The 14,948-nt window shown below is 34.4% G+C and overlaps 1 long non-coding RNA gene across 1 annotated transcript in view; it reads left to right on the top strand.

The window, feature by feature from the left end:
• LOC146544509 (uncharacterized) overlaps positions 1-14,948 on the top strand; it is a 57,842-nt gene that overhangs the window by 40,923 nt on the left and 1,971 nt on the right. Inside the window, exons 3-4 of the long non-coding RNA XR_014883184.1 lie at positions 12,677-12,772; positions 14,176-14,222. This is a non-coding gene — a long non-coding RNA (uncharacterized LOC146544509). The remainder of the gene's footprint in view (positions 1-12,676; positions 12,773-14,175; positions 14,223-14,948) is intronic.

Raw genomic sequence — 14,948 nt, 5'->3', positions numbered from 1 at the left:
TAAAACACATTACACAGTGTTTATAAGACTTTGAAACTTGAATTTGGAATTATATCATTCTGGATAGAATTAATAAACTAATGTATTATCCAATTGTAGTCTTTTGGAAACCATACCCCTAGTCTGTATCTTATCGGCAAGTATGCCACTCAACTTTATTAACATCCCTAGATGATGAAAGTTGTTTGGATAGGCATAGCTATTCATGAAACTATTCACTGCTCGACTCAATGAGATTTTCTGGAACCTGGACCTTCTACTTAATACTCATGTCATATTTGCCTGCAGTGTAGCTCTATACAAAATGGAAATAAAACTTAGTGACAATAATAAATACAATCAAAATAGTAAAAAACAAAGCAAAACAAAAAAAATTAAAAAACAAAAACAAAAAACAACAACCAAACACCTATTTGCTTGAAAAACAAGGAGCAAGGAACAACCTTTATGCTGCAGAATATCCCAGAATATCACCTGTGATACAGCTCTTACGAATTTTTGTCATGTGTTTAGTTATTTTTTTCCTAACCATAAAATTGAGAGGCAAAAAGTGGGAGTCAAAAAGAGCTCACTTGATCCTGGACTCCTTGCAATTCTTATTAGAAATGTAATAATAATAATAATAATAAAAAGCCATACACGCAAGGAATACTTATGTGTAAATGAAGATATAAGTTAATACTAAGTCATGACCCAAACACCTGGAAATAAATAAAGATATGTTTATGTCATAAGAACAAAATTACAATAATCATACTGATGACAAAAGAAAATTTTGTAGATAGTATTAAATTTGCTGTGTGACTATCTAAAAATTCTCTGTCTTAACCAGAGAGTTTTGTGTGAATTTTTGCACAGAAAATATTGTCACAGATTTATTTTGGTGGAGTTTCTGCTCATTCAGTATACTGTTGGTCTATTGTCAATACTGATAAGCATACTGCTTTCCAAATGCTGAATCATTCATTAATACGTTCCTCACTGCAAACAGGAGAAGCCATTTAAAGTTTTAATTACTTTTATTATTTTTTTTTACATGTACAGTTAAATATTTAAAACAAAATACTAATCATTAGTGCAAGGTAGTTTAATCAAATGTCAGAAATGGTGAACTGCTTATTTCCTTGCTGCTTGCTGGTAGTTTTTCAAAGTTCACTACTAGAACAATTCCCTTAGGATGCATTGATTTGCAAAATACATCAATCAATCATACTTGTAATTATTTATTTATTTCTTTATTTATTTTCTGTAGATTTCTTGGTAGCAGTTTCATTTGTAACTAAAATTAGCTATTCTTATACACGTTGTTTCCAAATCCTATGGACATTATGTATCCACAGATATCTCACTGACTTGCTCAAGGTTTGAATGAACCCAGGCATATTTGCAGGGCTTTTTTCTGCTACTCCTCCCTCTCGCATTTATTTGATTGTCATCTTTCCATCCATTCATCTATCAATCTACTTATTTTTACAAGTACCTTTGGTTTTAGCTGTGACTTAGAATTTTCATACCAAAGTAACCATGAAATCAAAACATCCTTCCCAAATGCCAGAGGATATGATTTTTGCCTCTCTGACAACTGTACAAATCAGAAGAAAATTTAAGAAATTCAGTAGCTTGTAACTATTATAGAGATCAAAATCATTTCCACAGTCTGAGACATGACACTACATAATAATTTACATTTGTAACGTATGCTACACAGACTTTCTCTCATTTCGTTATTTTTCTATTTCACTGATAGATCCGTATATTTTGAGTTTGTCCTTGTTTAACAGTCTTATTTAAAAACCAAAAATTCAAAAATGATCTCCCATTACAGAGATTCAACCCAAATATTAGCAGAGCTATGCTTTCGAAGAATTAACTTCCAAGTGACTTTTCGTATTATGCAAAAACTAGGCTTATTGTTGTTGCAAATAATAGAGCATAACAGCATATCTGAAGAGACTGATCTTCCAGTGTGATCTTTCTCGCAATGATCATCTTCACCATGTAAATAGCTTAGATGATTTATGTGGGAATAATGACAAGTGACACTTACCCTTGGACAGTTCTTATATTATTTCTTATTGGAGGATAAATGGAATTATCATGAGATGATTTTGAATTCATGAACTGTTTAAACATTTATTTACTTTTCTTAGTAAATAAACTAGAATCTTGTCCAAATTAACTTTTTAAAAGATTTATCTTGTATTAACTCTTTGCATGAAATTGTAAGACTGAGCATAAGGTTTTTCTACAGTTCAGTGAGTGATGTGTGTCAATATTTCTTTTATGCAGAATTTTATGTAGCTTGATATTCTTATCAATAATTGATTACAAAAAAGTGCTAAAACAAATGTCAAAGAATAGAAAAAGGTTTCGATGGAGAATAACAGCCTTAAGGTGTATAAATTCACCAGATAATTACTTAAGAGGTAAGAACCATACTGTCAAGAAGGATGAAAGTTGTTACTTCACTTGATTAAGAATGGTATTTGTGTTGACATATTGCCACATGCTCAACTGTATTGTGATTCATTTCTTCATGCCACCAGGGAATATTTTCACTAGGGCTGAAGCAGGTCGTTTTGAACGATAAAGCACTTTGCTTAATAAGCAATTCAAAATATATAAGTTCATAGATATATATTAACATCTTCATTCTTTGCCTCAGTGTAAGTAGTGCTGGGCTAAAATAATCAATTTTTTTACAAAATATACCCAAAATTGTAGCTTTCATAAAATGATGCTAACTAGTGACATTTTGGGATACTTTCTTTTGAAGTTATGGGGGAATTCAAAAAGCCACTCTTACTCAAAATGTCAAGCTGTGAAAAGCCATCTGCTCCTGAACTTGAGTTCTGGAGAGAATCTTGCCCCTAGCTGCATGCTTCTGCATTTGGTAGTTTTTCCACCCTTGTTCTATATCCATGTTGACCTCACATTGTCCAGTCCAGCCCTGTGGTCTGCTGTATATTAGATACAGGCGCTAAACTTCTTGTAAATGCAGTTGGAATCTTCTTTTTCTGTTCTTCTGTAGGAAGTGTATCATTAAAAGACCAAAGTAACTGGATGGAGGGTCAAACACAGTAAAAGTATAAGCTATCTGGAGTGCTGCATAACAAAAGAACTTCTTTTTGTCAAGGAGCTGTCTCCTCTCTATACAAAACTGTCTTGATAAGTTATAATAGGGGAGGCTTAGTCCAAATCTCTGTAATAATAGAAAATAATATTCTTGACTGTGCAATTGAAGAGAATAAATAGGGCAGATGGTATACAGTGAATAACTGGAGATATAAAATACTACTGTAAAAGAAAAATTTATTTCAGGTAAAGTATCCGAAGTGTGGTGCAACCACAAAAAAATTTTAACACAAATTCTTCTCACAACTGAGGAGAACAGTTTTTTTGTTTGTTTGTTTGTTTTGTTTTGTTTTGTTTTGTTAGTATTTCTTTTTCTTTTTCTTTTTCTTTTTTTTTTTTTTTTTTTTGGACAGGGGAAGAAGGGTGCTGTTTTTTCTTTTCTCCTTTCTTTTGCTTTTTCTTCTTCATTTCTCCTTTTCTTTTTCTTTTTTGTTTTTTTTTTCTTCTGTCTTTTCTTCCTTTCTTTCTTTCCTTCTTTCCTTATCGTCACAGAATCACAGAATCATAGAATGGCCTGGGCTGAAAAGGACTGTCTAGTTCAACTCTCCTGCCATGGGCAGGATTGCCAGCTACTAGACTAGGCTGCCCAGAGCCACATCCAGCCTGGCCTTGAATGCCTCCAGGGATAGGGCAACAAAAACCTCCATGGGAAACATTTTCCAGTGTGTCACCACCCTGAGTGAAAAAATTCCTCCTAATATCCAACATAAACCTCCCCTATCTTAGTTTAAAAGCATTCCTCCTTGTCCTATCGCTATCCACCCATGTAAACAGTTGTTCCCCTTCCTGTTTATATGCTCCCTTCAAGTACTGGAAGGCCACAATGAAGTCTCCCCAGAGTCTTCTCTTCTCCAGGCTAAACAAGCCCAGTTCCCTCAACATATCTTCCTTCTTTTTTTTTTCTTTCCTTCTTTTTTTCTATACTATTGATCAATCAGAAAAGTCTCTAGGATTCAAGTTGGAGTGTTAGAAAGCAGGCATTTATCATTCTCAGCTCCAGATGCATAAGGGAGTCCTCCCACCTAATGCCTGATACAAAAGATTTTCAGCTTATATACATTACTTGAGCTACATATGCAAAGGTTTTCCCAGGCTGTACATACATATTCAATACTTCCCCCAAAATTATTAACATAGGGTTCTGCCTGCTTGCACACCCTCAGTCATTTTCTGTTGGTGGTCCTAGGACCCTCTGGATGAAGTCAGTACTTTTCCTCATGGTCTTTGCTGGTTGATCCCAGTCTTCACGTACGCTCAGTTAGATCTTTGCCCTGATCACACAATGCTTGCTTTCTCAAAGAGAGCTGATTCAAGCAGATCTTCCTTGTCCATTTGGTACAAGGAGTTCTGTATATCATCATTATCTACTTGATACAAGGACGCAGATTCTTCCTGTCTTCTAAACAAACGACATGTCTTTCCATCCATCAATGTGCATTAGCAAGCTTAATTGCTACAACTTCTGTCTCACTTTTTTCAAATTTTCTGATATATTACTTTATTTTAGTATCATGTTAGTCTGACTGAAAACAGATAAACTTGAGTCAACAATATAGGATTAATAGAGTACATGTTCCAGAAAGGAGAGTATCAGACTACTTTGTATTCATATTGTTGGCTGATTTTCCTTTTCCTTGTATTTCTTAAATACCCCTTAGACACATTACAATTTTACCATTAAAACATTAAAGCAATTATTCTCCATCACTACTTCTTGAGACAACTGGAATGAGTCATTCACGCAACTTCTCCCATATAGAGCCAGAATCTGCTGTTGCTGAGCAATCAGGTTGTTCCCTATGATCCATTCTCACTTACCAGAAAGGAATCCCACTAGAATTCAGTGTACATGCCCATAAAGCACACGGCCTCCAATGTCAGCTGCTAAGTTGTTATCACATTAATGAGTTAAAACTCAACTCCATTCTCAGTAAATGGCCAAAGGGCACATAGTGGCAGCTGAAAGGTGGAAAAGTAAGTGATTGCACACAAGAGACGTAAAGCTCAACTTTGTCATTACCTAATTCTAGAACACTGGGATATCTTCCAAGGGATAAAATGACTTTTTGAATTAATCCACATAATGACTTCTCCACTGTCTTTTCCTCTCCTTCAGCCCTGCCTACTTAGCTGTTCATTTCATGGAAAGTCCTGAGGAGACTTTAATCTACTTTTGTCCTTTCATTTACCAATACAAACACAGTAAAACCAGATGCAATCAATATATTATTTATATATATATATTGCGGACAGCTTTTTGTTGACCTGCCACCAAGAGACATGTACATTTAAATGAATCATTTGTCTTTGAAAACACTATTGGTTTAACATTTTTTACCATTGTTGATATTCCTTTTTTCATAAGCTATAATCTTGATTGGAACTATTAAGGAATATGTGCCTTGACTTGCAGAACTGTATAAGATGTCACATATTAGAAAATTACAAGTACATTTTTTTCTCTTGAGTAACTAGGACATCAAATTGTTTCCCTGAGAAAATGATTTAAAATTACTGCTGCTAAGCACATGAATTAAACCAAGAAAAAAAATAGAGGGAATACTTTCTACCTTCATATGCATGAAATTCAATGTACCTTGAAATTAAGACACAGTACAGGATGCTGACATTTTAAGTATTAAACAAAACTGCACACAAACTTTAGGAATATGTTCAAGGGTAATTAGTAATTGAAAACACTGTTTTTCTGAAGAACTATTATATGAACATGTATTTCTTTATGTTAGTGTCCGGTAGAACAAGGAAGATATAAAACATATAAGACAATAGACAAAAAAAGTACATCTGGCTTTGGTTATAAGAGATGAAAAGACAAAATTTGTATCAAAATATAATCATTTATAGACAGTTTTTTCCATATGACTAAGCATACTTTTTTGATTTTTTATTATAATAATTCTGAAAAGAGAGGAGTATTTGAGTCTCATGTACAAAACCCTGGAGATACCCACCTATACATGAATGCTTATCCTAAAGCAATGCTTACTATTTTATTATCTTGGCTCACAATATCAGAGATGAGTGTTGGTGATATGGCAGTAGATGTTGAACCTTCCCACCAATACCCCTTTAGATTTTGTTGCCTTGTGACAAATGACAGCAGAGGGGGTCTGACAAAATGGCATATGACATGGAAGTGCCTATGAAGCAAAAGCATGTCATTAAATTTCTCCATGTGGAAAAAATGACAGCTTTTGACATTCATTCATGCTTGCTGAATGTTTATAGAGACCAAACAATGGACGTGAGCACAGTGAAGTGATGGGTGGTACATTTCAGCAGTGGCAACAGTGGCATTGGTTTGCCTCAACTGGTGTAGATTTTTTTGGAGCATGACATGCAGGCTCTTGTTCATCATTGGTGAGAATACTAAGCTAATGGTGGTGACTGTTGAAAAACAGAGTTTTGTAGCTGAACATCTTTCTATCAGCTAGTGTTATTGGGCTCTCAGTATCTGTTGTTTCCATGGAAATAAGTAGGAAGAATTACATTGGGAGCAACCTACATAACATACAAATTAAGAATGTCACATTTTATCAGACTGGTGATGGCTAAACAAGTACACTGGCACATTTCAAAATGAACAATTTTGTGTTTTAAAAAATGGGGATATATGATAACTTCTTTATACTGTTTCCCCTCCAGCTCCTTCCGGAGTCTGTGTTTTATTTTGTGCTCCTCACGAGATTTTGCAGTTAAACAAGAAATTAGAAATGGGAGTATATCCATACTAAAAACACTGAAAAAAGGAAGAACTATTAACCATCCACGTCAAATGCTAAAGACCAAAAGCTAGTACACTTAGAAGTTAAATATACTGCAGATAGATGAAGTATGTAAAAAGAAATTTTAAAGAAATCATTTTTATTGTATGATAAGTCAGGTATATTAATTATTGTTATTTGTCTGCATACCATTATGATCATAATGGTACTTTCTGAGTTTGTTACTAGAGAAAATGTAGTGCATAACTAAATATTTCCAGCATGAACTTGGAAAGGCATGTTGTACACATAAGGAATGTGAAACTTGCGCAACATCTGAAAATCCCTAACCACATGCTGAGCGTAATGGTGTGGCTGAACAATACTTAATCATGCAAGTAGAGGACCTAGCAGTTTGCAGCATCTGAATGAATAACAGTATTGCTGTCAGTTGTTAATGACAGCAAAAACTAATTGCTCTATATGGTTTCACACTAACAGAATGCATCATATGAATAACACTGCAGAAGTAGGGTACTGTTTAACATAACTTACAACAAACTGTGTGTAACAACTGAATGCTTATCAACTGGAAACTAATAAATAGCTCCAGTCAAATGCACTGTTCATATAATAGCAATTAAGTTCACCATAGGAATAATAGCCAAATAGAAAACAAGCAGAATTTTTAATGAAGCACTTGAATAATGCTTAGCCTAAAGGTGAATTTCCTATGGCACTAGCCAAATTCTCTTTCCATTACATGCAATGAAAATTTAACACTAATTTTAGTGAAAGTAGAGTTAGGTCATTATTATTTTTGAGACTCATCTGAAGATGTTTGCTAATATTACTTTTAGAAACTGTCACTGCTAGACTAGGTATCAGTAGAGTTCAGAGAAGAAAAATATTTGAAACACAATTTAAATTGTATTTATTTAAGCTGTAGCATTTCATAATCTAGATTTCTTTCTTGTTATTTCTTTAACCTGTTCAATACAGCTCATAAATTTGTAACCGAACAAACCAAATTCCAAAAAAGGTATCTGCTAGGTAAAGCTATTCAGAGGATGAAACCGTTAAACACAACATTGTTAAATATATGATACTTAAAGCCTACTGCCTTAATTTCTATTTTATTATCAATCTGACAGTGAAAGTCACTGTTGCTAATTTTTTTGTTGTTCTCCACTGTTGTTACCACTGCCATCTCAGGAGCACCTTATTTCTGATCTATTTTTGAAATGCTGCGTTGTGCAAACACTCAGGTTTTCTTTGTGAAGACTAGTACATCTTTATAAATGTAATAATTGTGGTCAGTGAGAAAATAATGTCATTATGAAGAACTTCCCATTTCTTTAAATGATAAGCTTTATTTACTAACAAAAGAAAAAATGTATTATCTATTTATTTATTTAAGTATTTAACAAAGTGTTATGATACAGGTTTTTATCTGAAAGCACCCCATAAGGAGGAAGAACAAGAACAAGAAAAATAAGACCACTTTTCAAATAATAGTTTTTTGGCTTTCTATTAACTTATTTTCATGATATTTCTTAGCACACAGCTGCCACTTTGACATTTCAAAACCAGAACTTCCTATTAATGGTTCTATTATTCCCAGTTGTCCACTGAAATTTGCTATAACAGGCCCTCTTCAGAAGAAAAAAAGAAATCTTAATATGGGAAGAACAGTCTGTTTCACTATTTTCAGCAAATAGGAATTAGCTCTTACTGAAGGTATTGACGAAGTATGGATTATGCTTGAAGCAGCACAAAGTAGTCATTACTCATAAACTACTTATTCAGTCAAGATGACAGATGTTACATGAATGTAAGTTATTTATTATGATCACTTGAATTATTTTTCTAATAATCTGTGTACCAGTATCTGAAAAATTAGGAGCTACAACATAAGGACACTTTTTAAGAGAGTCATAAAGAGAAAAAAAACCTGAAATATACTATAGCATGGTGCTTTACATAGCTATTGTATAAATTAATTGAATTGTAATTGACAAACATCCATCTAACCCATAGGTATATTCTAAAATCCAGGTAATGTAATATGTTTAGTTTTGGAGAGATATTTAGGACAGAAGATTAAGAGTTAGAGGTAATCTCTAACTCTTAAAATAAGTTAAATAAGGCAAATAAGTTTTCAGATTCCAGTAAAATATTGCTATTCTCCATATAATTTCCACTGGTAATTTTGAATTCTTTTCATTATGCCAAACAGAAGAATTTTCAAACTCCAAACTGAAAAATGAAAGCTAAATATTAGATAATATATTAGTTAAACAGAAGATGACCTCCTTAAGTCTACCTATACAGACATAAAGATTTAAATATCGTGTTTCTGTGACTTTTACAAAGCCAACTGTCACTATTTCAACACATAAAATCAATATAAATAACTCAGAATTCCTAATCTTGCTGAGTTTTGGAGCACCCAAACTGCTCTATCATTATGCTTTTTGTAAAGGAAAGTGTATCTTTAGAATCCAAGATTATAAGATAACAAATGGCAAAATAATTTTGGATATCTTCCCATACTTGCTTTTTGATAGTTTACTGCCTTTTCTACTGATCTAAGCCTCTATACTTCTCTGAAAACCATGCTTCCTCTTAAATTTAACTGGAAAACTTCTAGTGCCACTAATTGCCAGACAACATGTCTCTTCCTTTGAAAGGTACATTCAGGTGACTGTTTTTTCTTCCTCTTTCACGTTATGACTCTAATAAATAGGATTTCGCATATTTGGGAATTATTATTAATCTTATTATTTTATTACAGAGAGAACATAATTGATGCCTGGAATAGGTTACAATGAGATATACAAATAGTTTCTTCAATCATTAGGCAATTTAAAGCTAACTTTCTAGATTGTGTTTAAACATATGAAAATTAGTGTCCATGCCCTCCATTTCAGGACCCTGAATGCACTAGTAGCATAATTTCCTCTGGACTCTTGCCAAATCCCTGCTCGTCAGCCCATAGCTCTCTTTAAGTTCATGTCTAGTCCCTGCCTGTGGTATGTTTTAGGGGTGCTTGTGCCTGGCCACTTACCCTGGTGATCTGACCTGTGATTGAGTTTTTAACCAGACCTCAGCCCTTCTCCATCACTGCAGACCTTCCTGGCTATCACTAGGCCATTTCTTACACAGACCACAGTCACTGGGCTTGATCCAGACCTGTCTCATTACCTCAAACTTATATGGCTGTCTGGACTCTGCCCTGACCCTGTCTGCTTGCCCTGGGGCAGCTCATCTTGCCCTGCTCAAGTACAGTGCGATGCTGTTCTTGTTGGCAAGGCCCCTGCCCTACTGACCTTACTACGACGTTCAGTTCCTGAATTATTCTTCTCCATGGAAGAATAGCTAAAGAAGTGATTATTTCCTTCAACATAATACTCAGAAGACCATACCAAAACACAAATCCCAAGTTTAAGTTGTCTGTTACAAGAGAGACATTGTATTTATTTATATGATATGTATAATAAGAATATGATTACAGAATCACAGAATCACAGCCACAAGAGTTAGGATTTCTTTTTTTTGTTAATTCATTTTGCTTAGGCATGTTTGTCCATTTCCTATCTTAACATTACATGTCTTAAACAGACCAGAATTTAAGCAGCAATATACTAGTACTTCTTATAGAAACATGCTTGTCAAATTTATCAGGGGAATTTTCTCTTATCCCTTATACATGGCTAAGAGAAAAACTTCAAGAGCTGACATATGACAGGGTTTGTTGCAAGCATTAAGCACTGTCTTGACAATAACTATAATTAAAATTGCCATAGCTTTGACCTGATTAAACACTGAACAATACAACTGCCACTCTTTGACTACCTTAGGCCGGTGAGCATCTGATGATATATAATATCTTTTGGCAGCCAAGTTAATTATAACATAGCTGAATGCATTTCTTTAGAGGGGAAATATTTAAAGAAATTAAAGGGAGAGGAAACTGTAATGAAAGCTGTCAGAATAATTCTAAATATTGTCAACAAGCATATCTAATATCACTGAAGTATGCTAACTTTTCTCCTTTTGCCTATTATGATGCATTTTTGCACTTTTTTTGCAGATTAAATAAAGCATTTATATCCTGTGTATGAACACTTAAACATACTGAACTTTTCAGTGTCAAAGTTCATACTGTTTCCTGAAAGATTCACGGGAAATGAAAACTGAGACAGTCACATACCTCAGGAATCAGATGCCAATTAATCTGTGTGGGAACTGGACATTCAAATATCTTAGCTAGCAATAGTAATAATAATCAATGTGTTTCAGCCCTCTGTATCAAAATTCTGACACTGGTGTTCCAAACCCATTTCTTATACTGATATATTAACAGCTGAGTAGATGAAGTATGTACAAAGCAATTATATGCAAGTAGCACTAATGAGTATCATTGTAATGGTAGATTTTTCAGTGTAATATGCGACGCTTCTGCTGAGACACTGAAGTTAGGAAACATATTTTATAACTAAGTATGATCAGCAAATAATTTTTCTACATGCTAATGAGCACCAGATAAAGAAGGAATACTTTCTTGTCACTAAATCTATCACAAATAAATAGATGCAGTACTTTATGAAATATAAAATATCTCCCATACAGCTTTCATAACCAAAAGCGTTGCTGAAAACTTTAAACATACTAAATAGAAAGCCCCCCGTGACATATTGACACCTTCCATGTCTTTTGATGTAACTGCACTTTGTACAGGTGTAGAGTGCAGTTACTCTAAATGGTAGTCCAGAGAGTCAAGTAATAGAGAATAAAGCTCCTTGCATTCATGTTTCATTCTTAGGGCACTTGATACTTTTGTCACTTTTCTCACTGAATGCTAGCTCACAGACTTGTTGAGAGTTGATGCACATTTTTGATAACCTTTACGTTTTTGTAGCTGAAACCTGTATGGAAGTGCTAAGAATAGTTATTTTTGTATATTCATCTTGGACACTGGTATTCTAAGGAGATCAATACTACTTTTCTTCTATGCAAAACTATACGCAATGAAATGACTTAGAGAAGCATTTTACAAACTTTTAAAGTATTGGTCTGTGAGAGCATATGGTCCAAAATCCACAGTACTATTTTGCCTTTGTAAGATAGTTCAAAGACATGTGAAAACTGAAGTGTTTTTTGAAAAACATATAAAATCTGTCAGATATCAATGCTTTAAAAATTCAGAAACTCTTATCAGCTTTTTATGATGAGTTTTGCTGACTAGAGGAGAGCAGTGGAGAGTTTGTTTACATTTTCATAAGATTTTCAATAGTGTCTCTTAATATCCTCAATAGAAAAGCTGACTGTATACTGACCTGATGCGCAGATATTGAGGTGAAATGAAAGTGAGTCAAATAGATGGATTCAAAGGACTGTGGTCATTTGCAAAAAAGTTCAGGTACAGGTCAATCACTAGTCATGTACACCAGATACTTACACCAGATCTAGTATTCAACATCCTCATTAACAAATGTTCTCCAAGATGGAATTAATTCAATATGCCAAAAGTCATATTGAAGCTGCAGCCACATTAAGGAATTGAGCATGGAAAGCCACTCAGATCATTCCAGCCCACAGATCAAATGGATGGGAATCTCAAATTCTAGAAAGCCTCTCTATCTGACACGGGGTCAAAACCTTTCCCAACTCATCTTAAGAATCTTTGGCAGAGCAATCTAAAAAATGGATTCAAATACAGAAATTTCTCTTGTATTTCACCAAGAATCAGTTTATGAGATCAGTACTCCTTTTCACATTTTATGAAGAATTTACTTTTCTTTTTATAATAGGAATCTGGAGAAATACTGCAGTATCACTGCATTGGATAGCAACATTTTGCAGAGATAAGTTCTATCACACCTTGGAAGCTAGCAGAAATAGAGCAGGTAAGCAGTTTCCTGTATAGCAATCCTTAACAAAAACTAGGACATTTCTCAAATGTTATCCAGCAGGTTTTCTTAACATTCAACTGAGCACTTTTGCATAGTTTAACACTAAAAATTGGTTGGAAGATGGTAAGAAATGGCTGTAAGAAAGAGTCATTGACTAAGGTCACCTGAGGCTGCAGACTGATTGAAAATATTAAGACACATCAGACATTTGCAAAATGACAGTTTACTACAGTTTCTCAGTAGGGGAATATTGTGTGTCTGCCTCTAATAGAGAGGACAATCTGAAACCTCTCTTGAAGTTGAAGTAAAACATATTGATGTCCACCATGGGGAATGGAATTTCTGCTGGGATATTCTGAAAAGCAAAATAATGCTTTTGGCACTCAAGTTATTGAGAATTTGCAGTAGCTAGCTGTAGTAATAAAACACATTTACTTCTGATATTTAATTGTTACAGCATAAGCCACAGCAATGACAGAATAATAATCTAAATGTAATATAGAATTTGTCACTTTGGAGTTAAAGGCAAAAATACTTCAACCCTAAATTTTATAGCTGCTGTTTGGCTACTGATGTTCTTTGGCATTAGATTTTAGTTACATCTGGCAACAGGAAAAAATACATCAGTAGGAGAAAATACGGAATTACAGAATGGATTTTTAATTTTTACTTTCTAAAATATTAATCATCATTTTTTGTGGTATGACTAGTATTTTCACAATCTGTTTTCTTTCTAATTTAAATCAAATTAATTTTTGCATTCCAATTGCTAAGTGCTATCCATGGAAATTTAAATATTATTTTGATATAACAAATCAATTATTTATGCATCTTTTACAGTTTCACTAAAAACATCAAGGAATAACAGAATTATGGAATCTCTTGAGTTGGAAAGGACTTTTGAAAGATCCTCTAGTCCAACTCCCTGGAAATGAACAGGAACATCTATTTCTAGATCATGTTGCTCAGACCCCCATCCAGCATAACCTTGAATATCTCCATGGATAGGGCATCCATTATCTCTCTGGGCAACCTGTTCCAATGCTTCACTGCTCTTATCATAAAAAGCTTTTTTTCTTATATCCAATCTAAATCTGCTCCTTACCCTATCACAACAGACCCTGCTACAGAGTCTGTCCCGTTTTTTATAAAGTTCCTCTTTAGATTCTGAAAGGCAATATCAGTTCTTTCTGAAACCTTCACTTCTTCAGGCTGAACAAGTTCCCTGTTATGGTGAACCATGTCAAAGACCTTACTTATGTCCAGATAGATAAGTGTTCTCTTCCCTTGTCCACTGATGCAGTTACATCATCACAGATGGCCACTGTGTTGGTCAGGCAGGACTTACTCTTTGTGATGCCATGCTGGTTGTCTCAGATTGCCTCCCTCTCTTCCAGGAGGATCTGTTCCATGATCTTCATCAACAAAAAATTGAAGCTGAGAGGTCAGTAGTTCCCTATGGTGTCCTTTCTATTTTTCTTAAAAATGGGTGTTTTATTTCCTTTTCTTTTTTTTTTCCAGTCAGGAGGGACTTCACATGACTGCCATGACTTTTTAAATATCGTTGTGGCTTAATGACTTGCATGAATCAATTCCCTCAGGACTCTAGAATGCATCTAATTGGGACCCATAGACCCATAGACCATTATGAATGTTAATGTTTCTCAGGTGGTCATGGACCTGATCTTCACTTTCAGTGGCAGGGACATTGCTCCCCGTCCTCAACTTCTGACCCATAAACAGGGAGTGTGCATGAAGAATTACCATTGAAGACTGAGGCAAAAAGTCATGGAATACTATAGCCTTCTCTTTGTTCATTGTTACCAGCCTGCCTCTATTGCTCACTAAGAAAATATAATGTGAGAATACTGTGTTGAGTGTGAAATTCAGCCTTTCATACATTTCATAATGCTTAATTTTTATATCCGATTTTATTTGTGCAATTTTTTGTCATTCCTTTGTTTCAGTGCCGAGAGCGATTTTCCAGGATATTTGAATTTCTTTACTGTCCTGGCTAGCAATAACACCAGGAGGTCAACTTCATTAACAAGAGAATGATTCAGTTTATCATGACATTAATGCATACAATAAAACATTGCTCCTGTGCAGCCATATTGCCACAGGCTCTCATTGTCAAGTCCTATAAACAAAGTAAAACTGGATTGCCAGT

This window comes from Meleagris gallopavo, chromosome 4 (assembly GCF_905368555.1).
Source record: "Meleagris gallopavo chromosome 4, MGAL_WU_HG_1.1, whole genome shotgun sequence".
Taxonomy (NCBI): Eukaryota; Metazoa; Chordata; class Aves; order Galliformes; family Phasianidae; genus Meleagris; species Meleagris gallopavo.
The sequence above is the reverse complement of the archived record's forward strand: the minus strand, read 5'-3'. Positions and strand labels throughout refer to the sequence as shown.